We start from the raw sequence: 18,722 nt of genomic DNA on the forward strand, positions 1-18,722 counted from the left end.
AACATTAGGAAGGGAGGAAGAACAGAGTTATTAATTCACGAGAGCACCTGCCACAGATTGCCTACCTGATGTTGGGACAAATCTTAACATCCTTGTGCCTCAGTTTCCTCATCTATAAAATGGGGACAATATTTATCTACCTCTCAGTGGGAGGTTATGAGGCTAAATTGAGTAATGTTTGGAAATGCTTTGAGATCATTGGATGGAAGTTGCTATAAAAGTCCAAACTATTGTTAGAATACTTACTACTGTACCCAGACAGTTTGCTCACATCAGTTGCAACACTCCAACAAAGAAATCTACTGAATAAATCCCAGTATTAGATAGGTCCCCAAATGAGACACTCACATATTGCAACTCTTCAAGTTGCCCTAGAAGAGCTTCCCATTTTAACGCTTATTGCAGCTTGGGCTGCATAAGATATATGAAAATATTTAAACAACTAATAGTCCTGCAGCACCTTAGGGTATGTCTACACAGAAAAGTTATTTTGAAATAACAGTCATTATTTCAAAATAACTTTACTAGCATCTACACAGCCAACCCGCTATTTTGAAATCAATTCAAAATAGTGAAGGGCTTATTTCGAATTTGGTAAACCTCATTCCACGAGGAATAACGCCAAATTCGAAATAGCTATTTTGAAATAAGTGCTGTGTAGACACTTATCTCAAAATAGGGGGCCTTCAGCCTTTCCAGGATGCCCTGGAGGCCACTCCAGCCTCAACCAAGAACACTCCTCTCTCTCTCTCTCTCCCCATCGCTGGAGCCATTAAAGCTCATTGCTCCTGATCCTGTGGCCCCAAAACATGAGCTGGCAAGCCACTGGCAGCCAGCTCTCCACCGCTCCCCAGGAGCAGTCTGCCAGCTCCCAGGAGCCTGCCAGAGCCCGGAGAAGGCGTGCTCCTTCCTGGTCCAGGGTGGAGATCATGGACCTTATTCAGGTTTGGGGGGGATGCCCCCCAACATCCATGATCTCTGCACTAGATGGGGGAACACAGCCATCTATGGCAGGATAGCTGCCAGCCTGGCCACTAAAGGCTACATGCGAACCCAGGAGCAGGTTTCCATGAAAATCAAGTTGGTCTAGCGAGACCCTGAACCCTGAGCTTCCCCTCCCACTTCTTCCCCTTGCTTCCCCCTTCAAGATCCCTCCTCTCAGGTTTCCCCCTCCTCTCTCCCACCCTCTCTTTTCCTCTCTCCCGCCTCCTTTCCCCAGTCTCACTAGAGTTTCATTCCCTCCCCCACAGTTTTGTTAAATAAAGAGAGTTTATGTTCATGAAAATACATGTATTTTATTTGACATCAGGAAGAGGGATTAGGGAGGGGTAAGTGGAAGGATGTGAGGGTATGTCTACACTACCCCGCTAGTTCGAACTAGCGGGGTAGTGTAGACATACCCTGAGGGAGGAATGAGGCACAAGCCCCTAGTGGGGCAGACCAGGGAGGCTCTTAGTGCTCCTCAGGGTGGAAGCTCTCCCACAGGGCCTCCTGCCTCCTGACAGCCCCCAGATGGACCGCCCGGATGGCAGCCTGCAGAAAGTGCAGCCAGGCTCGCAGCAACATGTCCACGAGAAGCACCAGAGTGCCCAGGGGCAGCTCTGGCTCCATGCTGCAGAGTGCTGTGGTGTCCCGAGTGAGGGCAACCAGAGCATGCAGAGACAAAATGCTTTGCTGTCCCTCATTGAGGTAGGCAAGCAAGCAGGGAAACCTGAGAACTGGCTATCCGGGGGGGGAGGGTCCCTTTAAGCACAGGCCTCAGATAGCCTCAGGCAGAAGCCACACAAAGTAACTCCTGACCCGATGCCCTGCCGGACCTGGTTCCAGATGGCCTTAAATGCTATTCAGCGTCCACTCAGTGTGGATGCGCTATTTCGAAATAGCAAAACGCTATTTTGAAATGCATTTTGTGTGTAGACGTATTAACTATTTCTAAAGAAAGTATTTTTAAATAAAGCTGTAATGTAGACGTACTCTTAGGGACTAACAAAACATGTAGATGGTGCCATGACACTAAGGAGAAGGACCACAGTTGGAATGAAAGGCAATGGTGAAATCCTGTCGATGTTGAAGTCAATGTGAGTTTTTCCATTGATTTTAATGGGACCAAGATTTCACCTGGGGAGGCTAATGACCATTATGATATTGAAAGGTTATGGATAGTTTATAGGACTTTTATAATACCAGCAAAAAAGGTTAGGCCTAGACTGAGGATCTATAGAAGGAGAGGCCCTTGTCAGTAGGCATTGTGCTGGATGAAGCTGAGTAGGCAAATGTTAATTAAAATTCACTGCACTAGCCTGGCTGTTTACTCTTTCACCAGGAGACTTAAGGTTCATCTATACTGCATGATTATTTCGGAATAAGCTATTCTGGAAGAAATACTCAGAAATAGCTTATTTCGAAATAGCACAGGCAAGACTCAAAATTAGTCCGAGGCAAGTTCCCCTAATGTGGATATGCTACCACAATTTAGAGCCCCGGGAAGCACTAGGGAGTAATTACTCTGAATTGCCTTGGGGAGGAGCTATTTCAAAATAGCAGCAGTAGAGTGTTATTGCTATTGCTATTTCGAAATAGCTATTTCCAACTCAATCAGATGCAAGAAATACATTGGTCTTTGAAGATTTTATGGCTCATGCCATTCATCTGAAGAAATGGGTTGGGCTCACAAAAGCTCATGATTTTGTTAGTTTACAAAGGTGCTGCAAAATTGTTTGTTGTTTTTTAAGTTCTAGCATATTTACTATTTCTGTTATCTGGTTTCTTTTTTTCTCGATTGGGGTATGATTAACACTTGCAATCCAGGCTATTAAGGTGTTCAGTGCTTAAGTTATTATTTCTGTCTTGCCTGTCTTCTGACATTTCCAGATAATTTATCATTCAACAATTACAATGTTTGACCATATCACAATACAAGATTGTGCATTATAGTGCAATTATAGATATTTGGCACAATTCTGAGCTCCTCTATATTTTTAAATAAATTCACAATAGCTCAATTAACTTCAGAAGCATTACTCTAGATTTATAGCTTATTTTTATATTCTGTGCAAATTTGTGTATGTAAGTGCAAATCAGAACTGAGCCTTAATGGTGCCATGACTAGTGCCTGCATAATGATTTTCCTCTCCCCTCTCTTTATTTTTAATTTATGATTTGAATAATGAAAATTGATCAACCCAATTTTAATATTACCCCATAATACAAGAACAGTTAGTCCCTATGACACTAACGGCTCGTATAAACCTCTCTTTCTGAGGGAGGTAAGTGGAATTTAAGTAAACCATTGGTTTTGATTTGAGGAGGGAAAAGAGACACCTTCTTCTGAAGCATTATGGATCAGTCATTGTTGGAAGCAGGAGACTGCCTATGATGGCCCAGGATTCTGGTGCAGAAATGTAAATTCTATATTTTCCTGCTACATGCCATAGATATTGAGCCTAATTTTCCTCTGACTTACACTGGGGTATCTTCCATGCACTTTAGTGGTATTACACCTGATTCACAAGGTGAAACTGTAGGATGAAGCAGACCCATTATTTTTTCCTTTGCTTATTCCTTCTTTTGCCGCCTTTGTGTTTTTAGCATCATAGTTCTGTAAGTGTCAATGTTTGGTGCTTGAAAAAAATCAATAAAAATAAAGTTTTTAGTAAACTGCAGCCTATTGAGGGAATGCTTGTGCTGATGTAATTTTTTCCAGCAAATTCCCAGGATGCTTATTCAAGAAGCTGGTCTGACAGATGAACTTTCACAAGCTGCAAGAATTTAGATTACTTCTATGTGTCCAGCTCACTAGCTTAACAGACAGACACAATGTGAGACTTGTGTAGAAGGCTGGGCAAGAGCCTGATGCTTATTTTGTCACAAATCACTTGGAACAAACCATAAATCCATTGCAATAAATCACCATTCCTTTCTAAAGTTGTGGGAATCATGGGAAGAAAATCAGTGAGAAAATATTTCAGAGAGCCCCTACCTACATTCCATGCACAAGATTGTCCAGTCTCTTAAACGTAGCACAAGCCCTAGCAAAGAGACAGATCCCCAGAGAAAACCAGTGAGCAAAGCTTATGTGGGATAGTCCTGAAAAACAGGTCAGTGGAATGTATCCCCAACCCAATGCTTTAGGGTTCAATCAGATCCCTAACTCTAAGGGCCCTATGTTTGTATCCCAGTGTTCTCTCTCTTCTTTTGATTTTAAGTGTGAAATGCCCCAGACCAGCACAAGAGCCCTGCAGCTCCTAAGTCCTGTTTTGAGAGGGTTGGCACTTTGCACACAGCCGATTTTTTTTTTCTTCCTCCCCTCCCCCCGTACACATTGCACCTCTCTAGTCTGGCACCCTCAGAAACTGACCAGTGCCAAACCCGAGAATTTGCCAAATCACAGGAAGTCCGTATTTTCTAGCAGCCTTACGAACACATCCAATATGGGCTCTTAAAACACATTTAGGGATAAATTAGAGCTAAATAGCAGCACAGAACACTGAGAGCCAGGACTGGTAGCTGTAAACAAACTTTTTGGGACCATGGGGAAACTTGGTCACTCCCATGATAGGTGGATATCTGGCTACCTAAAATCATGCCAGACCACGGACATTGCCAGATCAGAGTGTGCTGGACTAGAGGGGTTCAACCTGTAGAACTGATCCCTGAAATACACAGAGGTACCTGGGGCTTGGTGGCTGGAAGGAGGTGGTAGCCATGCCAGGGACACACAAGTCAGCCAGCCTGCATGTAGGGAATGGGAGACTAAGGTGGCCTTAATTTCATATCATTCAGGTATTGCTATAGTGAGGCTGCTGTTCTAACTTAGACTGTATTGAAGCTCAGGGCAGCTGCTCAGTCAAGTTTCTCAGTGGTTTATTTTCCTATAGGATGAGAATTGGCTGCAGCTGCTCACTGAGCTATGTAGAGGAATGAAGAGCCCCTTTAAAACTGTAGTTATCTGGCTGTCAGGTCAATTCACATCTGTGTAGAGGAATCCTCCAAATGCAATGAAAAGGACATTGGTTTATACTCTGGTCTTTAATTTCATATATAATGAGTCAGCATTACGAGGGAAGTTTTGAATCTAATAGGAATGTAGATGATACATTTTATGTTCAAAATGTAGGTGCCAATTTGGGGTTTGAGGCTGAATGGCGCTGTGTGAACCCTCTCAACTCCACTAGGAGCTGGAAGTGCCCAGGAGCATGCGGGAGTAGGCCCTTGAGTTTCAGCTGCACCTGCAGTGGCTGTTGAGACTTTATACAAATCACCAAAGAGGCTCGTTGACACATTTCCAGAGGTGAATTTGAGGTTTTCCATTTTAATTGGACCTGTATCAAGTATTGTTCTGGTCACACTTTGTGTCATTTTCCACTACGTTCTGTCTTATTAAACTCTAATGGACAGATCGTGGCTTTTAAGATGTGCAGAGGCTGCTCGTCAACAGAGTTTGCTAGGGGAATTTTGCCTAAGAATTTTAGGAGGGAAATCCCAGGAAGTGCAACAGCCGCAGCTGCACCATTCTTTACTTCCTTCCAAAGTCTACCTCTAGATCCTGTAATACTCTTAACATATCAGCAAGGCTACTACAGTAGCTACTTTATTTAAACAACAAGACTTCTCCTTTAGTGGGGAATTAAGCAATCCTCATTGGCAGCAGTCTGGTAGGGTGATTAATTCTGAAAAGTTTGTGCAAAACCCGGGGTAAACTACTGAAAGAATGTTTTAAAGAAATCTGAGCTTTGTTCTGTTGCAGGATTTCAAGTAAAGTTGCATTAGCTGACTTGATGCACTATTTGAAATAGTTTTTTGGTTTGTGTCAATGCCTTAAAATTACACTACATGTAAACATTGTTCTATAATTTATCAAGGAAAATTCTATAATGATTTAAATAAGTCTCTCATGGAAATTAAAAAACAAACACACACGTCCTAAAGGAATTCAGTCAGAAAATTCAGGACTCATGCAGCATGCTTTATTCAGTTAGCATCTAAGTCAAGACATCAGTTTTATTGTCTAATTGTTTAACTGAATATGTTCTGTTCCAACTTTTATAGGTTGTTATGAGGTAACCATGATTATGTTGCCTCAAAAAAAGGTGATAGGATCTATTTGTGTAGATCATACCTAGAATACTACAGAAAATTTTCTCTACTAGAAATCTGAAGGTAAATTATATCTGTATCTGAAGGGAGGTCATAGGGGAGGAACAGGAATGTTTAATGTGCTGCAAGGTTTAGATCTAAATATGTTTGGCTAAGCGACAAACGAAGTAAAGCTCGCCGAGATAAATATGGACAACTGCTTGGAACAACTAAGAACGGAAAGGAACAGTTGGTCAGGACAATGGGCATAATCAGTAAATAAGAAAAAGTATAGATATGCTCAATATTATGGAAGCAATTCTCAGAGTGAGATTTATTAGACTACAACTTCTATAGAAAATACTGGAAGTGTGATGGTTTGAAACATATTTACTCAGACTAGTAATAATACTGGAATGTACTGTCTTTATTTGGCAATGTACCAGCCCAAATGACTTCCTAGCTGATTCCTATATCTAAAATCTGTAGTTTTCACTTTTACCTTTCATGAGTAAACTTATTTATCTCAGTAAGATTACTCAAGGAGCAAGCTGTACTTAGTGTGATTAATTGTCACTGAATCTGGCCCATTATGATTATAAATAGTTTTGAGGCAAAGCTCAATATTATTTGAAAAAAGCCCATTGAAGAAAAAAGCATTCACAGCTAATGTTGCTTTCAGGATGGGTTCAGAAACTGCTGTGGTTGTTATCTCTTCAGGAGAGAAACATGATGAGGAAAAAACTGAAATGCCACTTGTATTCTCCTTTGAAAACATAAACCTAGCAAAGCCAATTTCATAGTAATACTACTGAGCACTAACCTAACAGTTCACAGCATTCACAAGATTTTAAGGTATAGATACTGGTGAATGTTTTTAATTCCATAAAACAACTGGGAAAAATTGAGACACGCAGAGGTAATAGTTTGCTCAAAGTCTCTCAACAAGTCAATGACAGTGCCCGGATTTAATGTGGGATCCTCAACGAAACTTTAAGCATCTAAGTCCCAATTTTATGCTCCACTGGATCCACAAAACTCCCATCAAGCTCCATAGGTGCTTCGCTGATGACTATACTTTAAATAATAATTCAGTTTTTAATGCCACATAATTTTGTATTAAAGTTAATACATCAACATTGAGTCCATCTTTACATTTAATTTAAAGTTTAAATGAGTTGGGAGTACACTTAAATGAGGCTGCATATTACACATTTTTTTAAAGAGATGATTTTCTTATTTCTTGGATATGATGATCGCATATCAGCTTCCTAAAATCTTTTTTTTTTTTATTGGAGATCTCACTAGGTAATTATGTTTTTTGACTTGGGGTTTATTTTTGTCATTTTCTTAACTCCCTTGAATTCAGTCTGAATGAACCAAAAAGTCCCCAAATCTCAATTTCATCATTTAATCAAAACCATTCAAAAAACCAAACTTCCCTTAAAAGATCCCTTTGGGGCATATTTTCAGGGAGTTATCTATGCTGCTCTTGTGTGGTTTTTTTTTTTTTTTTTAATTCTGAATGCACAATTCACCTGTTTTCTTCTGTCATCTTCAATTTATGAACAGTATCTTAAAATCCTTTTACATCAGGGTGTAAACAGCATGTTGAAAGTGAATAATATGCCATTTATCTGTCAGTGAAACCCCAGGAGTATTAGGTCACCTCAATTTGTCTGGTGAGAGATGGCATCCTGTTGGAGGAAATGAAGCCAGCTTGATTCATCACCAAAATGTGAACCTGGAACTGATGTTGATTTTGCAGATGTGCATAATAAAAATCCCTTGAGTTTTGAAATAATTGACTTCATGTTAAGAAAACAAAGAATGTAAACAATATTATTAATCAAGTAGAAGCTAATCAATTACTCTCACCCCTGTTAAAATCTTCCTGATTTTAAATATTAATTGTTATTTTTAATAAATCCACTTAACATTCACAAATCCAGGACACTTCTGATCTCTCTTCATGCTTATAAACAAGAAAAGGAAGTGATATCATTAGATTAAGAGCTGAGAAATGGGGTGTGTCTGTCTGTCTGTGTATCACTGTAGCAATGTTTAATTTGAGAGCTTTCGGAGTGGATTGGGGGAGAGGTGTAAACTGAAAACCTAATTTATCCAGGAGCAATGAATGCTGAAAATATCAGACCTATTTTGAAACAAGATTTCTGTTCGCTGCCCAGATAAAGTGCTTGACTATTATAAATTTGGATTTCTAAAAGTGAACAGAAAAGCAGGAATAGCTGAAAAAAAGACAATGCCCTCCTTTCTTCCCTCTCCATTTATGTAGGCTGACATCCAAAGCTGTCAACGAATCAAGTCTTAGCAGAGCTTTGCCAGGTGCTCTCTGTCTACTGGAAGTCAACATACAGACAGAGCCAGAGATACAGTGACCACAGCAATCCCATTGAATGATGATGCTTGAATTAATTTAGGCTCCATTTAATTCTCTGTTCTGGGATTTAGGAATCTAACATTTAGTTGGGTTACAATGTGTCTTTGAAGTGATTCATTTCACTCTACCCTTTAGATGGGAGTTACATTTGTAAGTGATAAGTGTAAGTGATAAGACTCATTTACTGGCTCACTTTTCCTTTCTTGACTTGGAATTGCATGACTTAAAATAGATGCTATTTTAATATTTGGCTTTCATTTAAAAAAACCTTATGGAAAAAATGTTAAACGGTCTCTTTAAAGGTAATTTACTTCTGTACAATTGGTGAATTTCACTTCCTGCAGTTTAAATAATCAGGAATATTAGATACTATAGTCTTAAATGTTTAGCTCTTTCAGATTTCTAGTTCTGTAATTCCCAAAGAAATCAATGTGCTGTCACAAAAAGGAAAATGATGTCTAATTTGAAATGTTTGGTCTCTGTTTCCTAGTGGGGGTCTTACTGCAGGCTACAGTTTAGCACTAATAATCCAGTGCTTTTTTTTCCTGAGTGAACAGGCACCTCTGTATACAAATGTTTGAAAATCAGCTGGGCTGCATGTCTTAAAGGGGCAGTGTCTCTTAAAAGGGCCTCTCTGAAGCTTTTTTTTTTTTTTTTTTCTCCACAATTTTTCCCCTGAAGTACCAGCACTTTTTTTTCTTTTTTCTTTTTTTTTAAACAAAAAAAGCACTGTCATAATCAATTATTGGTGCAAATGATGGTGTTTAGATATCTAGACCTATATTTGCAAAAGGGATTAGTAATTTGGGGTGCCTTATTTGCAACGCCTTAAAAAGTTTTCAGAAAAATCAGACCCTCAAACTGAGACATCCAAAATCATCCTCTTGAAAATTTAGATCCTGATAGAGCTGCCAACACTGACTGGATATATGTGGGTTCTATCAGGTAGCTCATCATCTAAATTCTGTCACTTGACTGATTGCTAAGGCGAAAATGGAAGTTGGTGTTAATATAACATTGTTATTTTAAGTAAAAAATCAGTACAAGATGAAGCTTTTAAAACAAAACAAAAAAAATCTGCTTTCATGCAAATGCGCCGAGTAATAAAAAAAATATGCTGGTAGGAATACACAATTTACATTACTGAGCATCAAATGGTCTCTAACTATAATTTTTAATACTTTTCTATGAGGTGTTACCAGTGATATTGGCAAGGTTTGCAAAGCTGTCTGTCATCAGGAAAAGCTCAGACACTTTTGTGGTACATCATAAACTCAAAACTCATTTTAGGGGCATAAAAAGTTACATAAAGCTTTCAAGTTAAGTTGGGCTCATTTTCAAGATAATTTGTGGTTGTCTGCAGTTTCATCTGGTCTCTTTTCTGAGTTTTGAGGTTTGAATGTTCAAATCACATTGAAACTCAAGAGTTGTGACCTTCTGAATCTAAACTCAGGAAAAAAGTTTGTTATAGAGCCCCATAGAGTGAGACTCCTTGTATCAAACAGCTGTGATCAGCTGTATTTTTTTGTTACTAACTAATCAGTGCTGTTTCCAAATGTCATAATCTCTGCCATTTAACATAATATATAGTCTATAGACAACCACCCCTCCCCACTCCTGTAAGCTAAAATACGCAAGGGGAGTTCTGTGGTCTTGCTAAGATAGCCCCTTTTAAAAATGAAAAGATGCCAATGCTAGAGAAGAACAGGTTTCAGATTTGAATCAAATCCTGTAAAAGAAAATGATGGCCACGGTTTCTCCAGCAGCCCTTATAAAAAATATACTACCATATTCCACAAAAATAAATGAAAACATTACATCTTAGGTTAGAAAAACTGCAATATTTTGGGTGACTGCTGAAATACAATAAGGATTGCTCAGTTTTAGCCCACTTAAGGAGCTAAACGAAGCAAAAGGTGTTTTTTAAATGGTACAGTGAACTGTGGATTGCATATTCATTTAAACTTACCAGCTGTCTCAGGTGAACTCCATTTAGCAACTTGAAGCTAATGCTGAATCTCTGGTTGTGTCATTTTTTGTCTGTCTCAGACTGAGATGTTCCACAGCTTACATTATGGCTACTTATTTGCTTCATGTTTATAAACATCTTTAATAAGATCCTAAGACAGAGCTGACAGTAATTTTCACAGGAGGGGCCACTTCATGAACTTTGGTTCATGGCTGCGGCCCGGCTCCACCCACAGAAGGGGCGGGGTCTGGGACGGAATGGGGCTGGGCACCACCTCCCCACCCCCAGAATTGTCTGGGACTGGAGGATCTGAATTAAAAACACAGCAAAAGGCTCACGGCTTCCAGTCCTGCTACTACCGCATTGCCTGTCAGTCACCTGGGTTGCTGTGGCTATTTAAAGGGATCTTGGTTGCGGCACTATCCCTGCAGGGGTCAGAACCGTGAACGCTGTTGCCAGGCAATGCAGTAGCGGTGGGGCCATGAGCCCTTTACATTGCTGCTATTTAAAGGGCTCGCAGCTCTGGCCTCTGCTTGGGGTAGTGCCGTGACCTGGAGTCAAAAGCCATTTAGCTAGGGTCCTGCTGTCTGGACATTTGGGCAGCAGGATATAAATAGAAAATAGCTAGATGCAGTCCGTGAGCTGTATCAAAGTGTTAGGTGGGCTGGATCCCGCCCCCAGGTCACATCTTGCCCAGCCATGTCCTAAGACCTAAACCAGAGAGCTTTGGTCAACATTTTCAACTGTTGTGAGGAGTCCTGTGGCACCTTATAGACTAACTGAAGTGTTGGAGCATAAGCTGTCATGGGCAAAGAACCACTTCGTCAGATCTGATGAAGTGAGTCTTTGCCCATGAAAGCGTATGCTCCTACACTTCAGTTAGTCTATAAGGTGCCACAGGACTCCTCGCCGCTTTTGCAGATTCAGACTAACACGGCTACCCCTCTGATATTTTCAAATGTTGTTAGGCACCTATTTAGGCATCTGTATGAGCAATATATAAGGTATCTATTTTCAGAGGTGTTCCCAGGAACTTCAAGTAGGTGCTTAGCATCTCTGAAAATTAGGCTACTTATTTAAGTGCCTGCATGTGGATAGAGGAGCCTTATTTTAGGGACCCAAGTTAAAAGGTAGGCATTAGGGTTTGATATGGAATATTACAAAACTTTTATGGAGGTTCTAGAGGATCTAGCATAAGAATACAGAAAAGATAAATCTCAGAGCATATTAATTATTAGGAAGGATGAAACCAGCAGCAATCCATTATACCCATATTGCAAAAAGTTTAGGGTTTTTTTTTTTAAATTTTAGCTGGCTTTGGTGGGAGTTCTGGGTTCTGTCAGGATTGATTCAATAAACTGGAGCACAGCCTCATAAAGAGCATCAAGTGTTCAGCATGGTGGTATAATGAGTGATTTGCAGTGTGTCTATCCCAGACATTGAGTCTTGTAATTGTTCTTGTTTGATTATTAGAGCTGCTGTGTGACTAAGACTGCCCCAGTGACCAACACAGGAGATATTTCCTTGATGTATTTGTATTACCTTTCTCTTGACTGGCTCTTGAAAAAAGAAAATCCCTATTTGCAGCAATTCCCTGGAAACCCAAAGTAAATCATTTAATGGCCAAGTGTGTGAGGGGTCAGTTTGTTACCAATCACAACCTGCCAGAAGCTGGATTTAAGGAGGTCAGCTTTTACAAGGTCAAGTCTGGATTAATTATTATATGGAACAGAATTCAGAAACATTCGCTGCTTTTGAATTAGTATGAGATGAAAGATGCCAGGTGGAAGGGAAGACTGAACTTCAGACTTAGCATCTGAAAACAGTCAAAAGATCTGAGTTTTTCAATGTGAAACACTATAACGTGTAGTTTATACGAGTGTATGTGCTGGAAAGGTGCAGACTTAACAGACAAGAGTACAAAGAGAAAAACCCAGCGCTAGTCTTTTTTATTTTCTTCTCTTTCTCACGGATTCCTTTTAATTGCTCTTTTTTAGGGCTGCAAATAAAGGTTAATTCATGCAATTAACTAAAAAACATTTTGATTAAAAAATTAATCTCAATCAATCACAGTTTTAATCTCAGTTAAACTATCAATAGAAATTTATTAAATATTTTGGATGTTTTTCTACATTTTCATATATATTGATTTCTGTTAGGCTACGTCTACACTGGCCCCTTCTCCGGAAGAGGCATGCAAATTTTAAACTTTGGAATAGGGAAATCCTATTTGGAAATTTAAATATCCCCCGCGGGATTTAAATAAACATGTCCGCCGCTTTTTTCCCAGCTTGGGGAAAAGCTGGAAAAAAGCGTCTAGACTGGTGCGATCCTCCGGAATAAAGCCCTTTTCCGGAGGATCTCTTATTCCTACCTGAAAGTATATACTCTCTTATTCCTACCAGTGTATAAAGCTTAGTTTTCTAATGACTGCAGGTTCCTGAGAGATCATACCTTAGAGCTAGGACATTTTTGTGTACAGGTAAACCCTATGGGCCTTAAACAAGTGTCACTGTAAGAATAAGGAACAAGGAAGACCCACTTCCATGGCAAGTTGATATAGATGTTTAATAGCATCTAAAGCTGCTTAGAGTTTTGGAGTGCTAGCTAGGATAAGTAGGATTTAATGGGCAGATGCTACTGCCCTAGGCATGTAAATTGCACAGGCAGGTGACAAATTTATCACAAGAATGTTATCCTCTCCTATTCCTAACCCTGCCCAAGAGGCTGGATTTAAGAAATAGGCATTGTTGTCCTGCGCACAGGGCCCATGCTCCTGGGGAAATGTGATTACATTAGAACTTCAGCTTTACTTAAAGTAAATTTTCTGTCTTCACAGTTGGTGGGGTGTGTGTGAGTGAGTGAAAAATGTGACTGGAGAGCAACCAATGAAATGGTGCCTGCCTGCAGCTATCTGCAGAGCGCTTGAAACAATAGCTCTGAGTGTGCAAACTGCCCCTTCATCTCACTGGGGTTCTTATTCCAAGACCCTTTGTTCTGAGGATCCCTACCAGTGCCGTCCCAGCTGAGGACTGGGAGGAGAAGAGTAGCGTGAGTCTGGCCCACCCATCCAGGTAAAAATACCTGGCTGTTCAGAGTCTTCCCTGCTGCTGCTGCCTCCCTCTCTCAGAGGCAAGGAGAAGATGCCTACTGCTGCCACTGCTCTCTCTGAAGGCAGGAGGGGGCAGTCCTCCTTTGCCAGTTCTGAAAGGAAAGCTGGACCCCTCCATTGCTGATGCTCCTGATTCTCTGGGGTGGGGAAGGGGTGAGGCAGGGTTACAGGAGTAAAGGCATGAAAGGTCCTGTATTGAGGCATGGGTAGGACCACTGACTGCCTTAATTCGGCCCTGCCTATCCCTACTCTTTTCATTTTACTTTAATAATGTTAACATATCTTAAAAGGGATTAGAATTTGGACTTTCCTTTTCCTGGAGGATAGCTATCCCTACATTCTCCTCTGTGGACGGAGATTCTCTTCCTTCAATTTAACTTCATTTAGGTGAGGAAATACTGCATGAGCAGGAGTTGGTGTGATAGTGTGAACCTGATCCTACACATTTTACTCTGCCAAAGCTCCCATTTTTGAAAGAGAGTTCTATCTGAACGAGTGCAGAAAGGGGTCCCAGCAGGATGAATCTGAAGTATTTCAGCAGTCTCTGGTATTTGGGGAATATAATCTAAACAGTTAAATCAGAAGGAAATTTCACATAACTTTGAGGGAAAACGTACATATGCTACAAGAAGCAGTGATGTGTATCCTAAAGATTATTTGACTATTTCCGTAACCAATGAGCTCTGTGTAAGTGCTGGCATCCAATCAGGGCCTTAGTCTGTTAAATAGATTTAATTGGCTGAAAAAAAATCACTGTTCTGCAGGATGTGCCTGGATTCTAACTGCTGTCATACTGTAGTGATCAGTGGCAAATCAGATTTAAGCATTGTATGTCCGTCCTTATTATAGGGATGTTCAAAGACCTTTGCAGTTTAAGCTCTAATTGCAATGTATTTATGAAGAACCCATTTCAGATGTAGTGGACACACAGAGTTAATGTTGACCTGGGTCCTCAGAAACACACAAAAAATTGAATAATTATCAATTGTCTTAATATACTCCTTCAGCCACACACATATAACTGAGGATGTAGCTGGCCTACACTGACTGAGAATTATTTTAAATGGCCCTATATAAGGCTATGGCTACATTGTACACTTATTTCGAAATAACTCATGTTATTTTGAAATAACAGAGTGCGCATCTACACAGCAAGTTGTTTATTTCAAAATAATTTTGAAATAATGGGCTTCTTACTCTGATTTCTGTAACCCTCATTTCACGAGGAGTAAGGGAAGTCAAAGCGAGAGTGCTCTTCCTTCAACTTCCTGTAGCGTAGACAGTGCCAAAAGTCAAGTTAAGGTACTTTGATTTCAGCTACACAATTAACATAGCTGAAGTTTTGTATCTTAGCTCAACTTTAGCCCACAATGTAGACATACCCCAAAGGTCTAAAGATTAGATGTAAGTTAGGAGCCTAAATACCTGTATGGATCTGTGGTCAAGCGTTGCTCTGGGTTAAATTTATAGGTGATCAAATGCTAAAACAAGTATATTCTCCAAATATTAATTGAAAATACATTTTCTTTGATTGTCTTTGCATTCCAGCATGTGCATGCCTCTGATATTCTAAAAAATGTGTTTACTGGTGGGAATGGTCATTAAAGCATATTCAGTTCTAAGTGAGTACTGCAGAATAGTTGCTGCCAGCAAGTTTTGAATTTATAATTGAAAGTACTGGAGCCGCAGATTTTTGCATTCTTTTATCTTTACAGTTTATGAACAGTTAAAGATACAAAGTTTTTAATCATTGCTATTCATACATCTTTTGCTAGAATATCAGCTCTTCTGCTTACATAGATGTATAGAATTTTAGATATCTATATAAACAAACAAGTTTGGAAATCTGGTCATTGATTTCTAATGGGAATCAGGCACCCAAATCCCTTAGGCAGCTTTTAAAATCCTACCTTTCATTATTTGGAACAGATTGCTATATGTAATTATGAAACTTTATTCAAGAAAGGACTAGGGATGGAACAAGTTAGCAATAGTTAACCTGTTCTATCCCTAGGGTTCCACCTCCTTGTAGACTGAATGGAGTAACAAAAGTATCTGGCACCACTTTAAAAAGCCATATTAAGAGGTAAACAGTCCTTATAAATCAGAACAGAGCAGCAAAAGGCAAAATAAAATATTAATTCTTGCTGTGCAAGTCATTGTTGAGTGGAATTTTTACTACAATTGCCTCAGTTATGCAACATTCCCTGCTATCAGTTTAAATGGGTTGTTGGGAAACACCCTAATGCAGAAAAGTGGAAACACCCTAAAAGGATGGTTGGCTAGAGACTGTGTAGGCACCTTTGCAGGTTTAACAACAAACTGACATTTCTCACCTGAAGATGCATATAGCTTCAGGTGTGAATGTAAGAGGAGGCTGTTAAGAGGAAATGCATTGAACCAATAAAGTTTAGGTCCTTCTCCTACTCCTTGTTAAAGGCAAGAGAGCAGGACTGGGTCCTAACTGTGCAATTTGATTGTATGAAAGTCAAGGAAAAAATAGAAACCTCTAACAGCAGTGTTTTCTACTGAGGTGTATTGGAGTAACAAATACTGCTGCAAGTGAAGGAAGCTGAAAATACGTTAAAAATAGTACATTGCCCCAGTGAAAACATAGTATCAGCACAAACATTACATGAGATAGCATATAAAAGACACCAACACTGTCAGTCTTCCTGAGCATCCAGTGGCATTTTTTGGTACAACAGTGAGGAATTAGAAATCTTGCTGTTGGAAGTGTATGTATACTGACTGGAATTGCACCTAGGTGCAGAAGCATTCCGGATCTACTTCGGAGGTGCCAGAGGTTCTGCTCTTTAGCATGCATATTTTCCACTTACCCCTTTACAATGAGCTTTTGCCTCAGTTTGAATGCTAGGGTGAACTAGTTTAAAAAAAAAATAATTTAGCTCTTGGTTAAAGTAATCTCAAAAGATTCTGCGTGTCATTTGTACCTCTAATTTCCCTTCCACTGAGCTGCAATATTTTGTGGTTCTGCAGCACTGTGATCACCTTAACATTGACTGTAGAAGAGGTTTTATGGCAGTAAATCATTACTTTTTGGATTCTTTCCTTTAGCATCTTCGAAATGGATGGTCAGTAGCTTTGAGGGAGTGGCAATATGGGCTTGAGTCAGAAATAAACTGTACAAATGTAGCCGGGAGAATAGACAGCTCCACCAATGTCTCTTATCCCTTGTCTGCAGCATCTTTATTATTTTAGTCCTGGTCCATGACTGCCATTCTGGTAATGGGTTGGTGATGTGCAGGAATAGTGGGAAATTAACAAGCCCATTGTCACTTGTGATTGAAGGCAGTTTGTACCAAAGGTCTTACGCTACAGAAAGGATATTAAAGGAATAAGTGATGTACCAAGGCTTAACATTGCCACCACTACAATTTCCACAGTCCTGATGACTATGGGATGTTTACACAACCTCCTATAATTCACTGCTTTATGGATCCCTTGGACTGGGGCTTTCCACACTATTCACCACTCAGAGAGAAAAAAGGGAGGATGAGGCAAAACGTTATACACAAAAAATTAACCTTTTTGGACTCACATAAGGTCTTATTTTGAGGGATTTTATGATGCATTTTTAATCTCTTTTCTCTAGTACATACATATGACTGGATAGTCATTACACTGGTGCAAAAGGAAAGAAGCAGATGTAAAAATGACACTAAGTTGCAGTGGGAGTATTTAACTCCACCTTTGCATTGGTGTAAATGTCTACACAAAGCAGTGGTGAATCGGGCTGGCTGACTCATTTCTCATCTGTTACACAGCATTATACTCATTTTTATCTTGCTACCTGACAGAATTGTTCCAGCAGAATATTTATTGGCTATGGTTATCAAGGAGCTTTGATGATCAGGACTGATGTAAGGGCTAAGTATTGTTGTAAGGCACACAGTAAAAAATTGAGATTATAAAATTATCCTCCTTTGACGTTTAACTGTTCAAACTCTTGAACAATAAATAGTGTCATTAAAATCCTCTTTGTCATGGGCCACCACTTATCTAAGGCCAGAAATGGCCATTAGATCATCTCATCTGACCCCTCACCAAACAGGCCCTTTGATTTTATCCTGTTACCCTTGTATTGAGCCCAATAATAAGTGTTTGGCTTAAGCATTTCTTCCAGAAAGGCATCTAGTCTTGAATGGCAGACATCAAGAGATGGAAAGGTCCATTACTTCCCATGGTAGTTTGTTCCAGTAATTAGTCACCCTCATGTTCAGTGTGGGGGAGCATCTTTTCTCTGTTGGTTACTTGAAAGCACATTCTGCACTGGGGCAAGGAAAGGAGAGAAGTTCAATCTTGTGTGAGACTAAATGTCTGGTAGATTGGCTCCTGTTTATTTATGGATATCCCATTATTGCTGCTTTCGTCATTATTTATTTTCTCCTTCTCCAAGATGTGACTCATAGAAGTATGTTTTGCTTCACTGCATTCTTTTGGTCAAAATCAGAAACAGAATGTGTCTGGATTTTACCCCTAACTTAATCCCATAAACATTGTGAAGGAGCCTTGACACAAACAGTATAATTAAATTGGCATTAGAAATCATGATATGTTTGTTCTTTAATAAATTAAGCTTTTATACATCAGTGGGCTAGCTCATTGAGTGAGCAAAGAAAAATGTCCTATCAGTTACATCTATAGGTGACTGTGATTAGTCTCCAAAAGGACAAGGTAAAAAAAATTTCAGAAGCTATTGACTAAATTAGTAAAGCAGTTGAGAATATATTTTAAGGAACATGGTGACATTCGCAGAATCATAGGTACAGCAACCTTCTGACTCAGTGTAGCTATAATAACCCTGCTAATGTAGTCTCTGATTTTATTTCTTGTTCATAGCTCCTCAGTTATATTGCTCCTCCATATTCTAGTCCTCCTAAACTTAACTGCGTTTTGTGTCTCAGAGCAGGGGCATGGACAAGATGCATTAAGAGGGTTCTCCCATCTCTAATTTCTATGATTTCATGTTATATTAATTAAATTCTTCATCTCCAGAATGCTCTCCTGCTTACCTTGCACCAGAGTTCATTCAATATGTTGGGTTTTTCATTTTGTTTTTCAGTTCATAGCATTTTGTCAGTTTCTTTCTACACAGTAAGGTGTTTGGGGGATTTTTTTTTTATCACTTCCATATCTCATCC

The 18,722-nt window shown here is 39.6% G+C and overlaps 1 protein-coding gene across 3 annotated transcripts in view; it reads right to left on the reverse strand.

Moving 5' to 3' along the window:
* The window catches only part of COL8A1 (collagen type VIII alpha 1 chain), a 122,078-nt gene that overhangs the window by 56,208 nt on the left and 47,148 nt on the right, over positions 1 to 18,722 (reverse strand). Inside the window, exon 1 of one of the 3 annotated variants that reach the window (XM_006130676.4) lies at positions 10,446 to 10,653. The exons of the other annotated variants lie outside the window; for them this stretch is intronic. The gene's annotated coding sequence lies outside the window, so the exon portion shown is untranslated. Of the gene's footprint in view, positions 1 to 10,445; positions 10,654 to 18,722 lie in introns of those variants that run through there. 3 annotated transcript variants of the gene reach the window in all.

The sequence above is a fragment of the Pelodiscus sinensis genome, chromosome 1 (genome assembly GCF_049634645.1).
Source record: "Pelodiscus sinensis isolate JC-2024 chromosome 1, ASM4963464v1, whole genome shotgun sequence".
Taxonomy (NCBI): Eukaryota; Metazoa; Chordata; order Testudines; family Trionychidae; genus Pelodiscus; species Pelodiscus sinensis.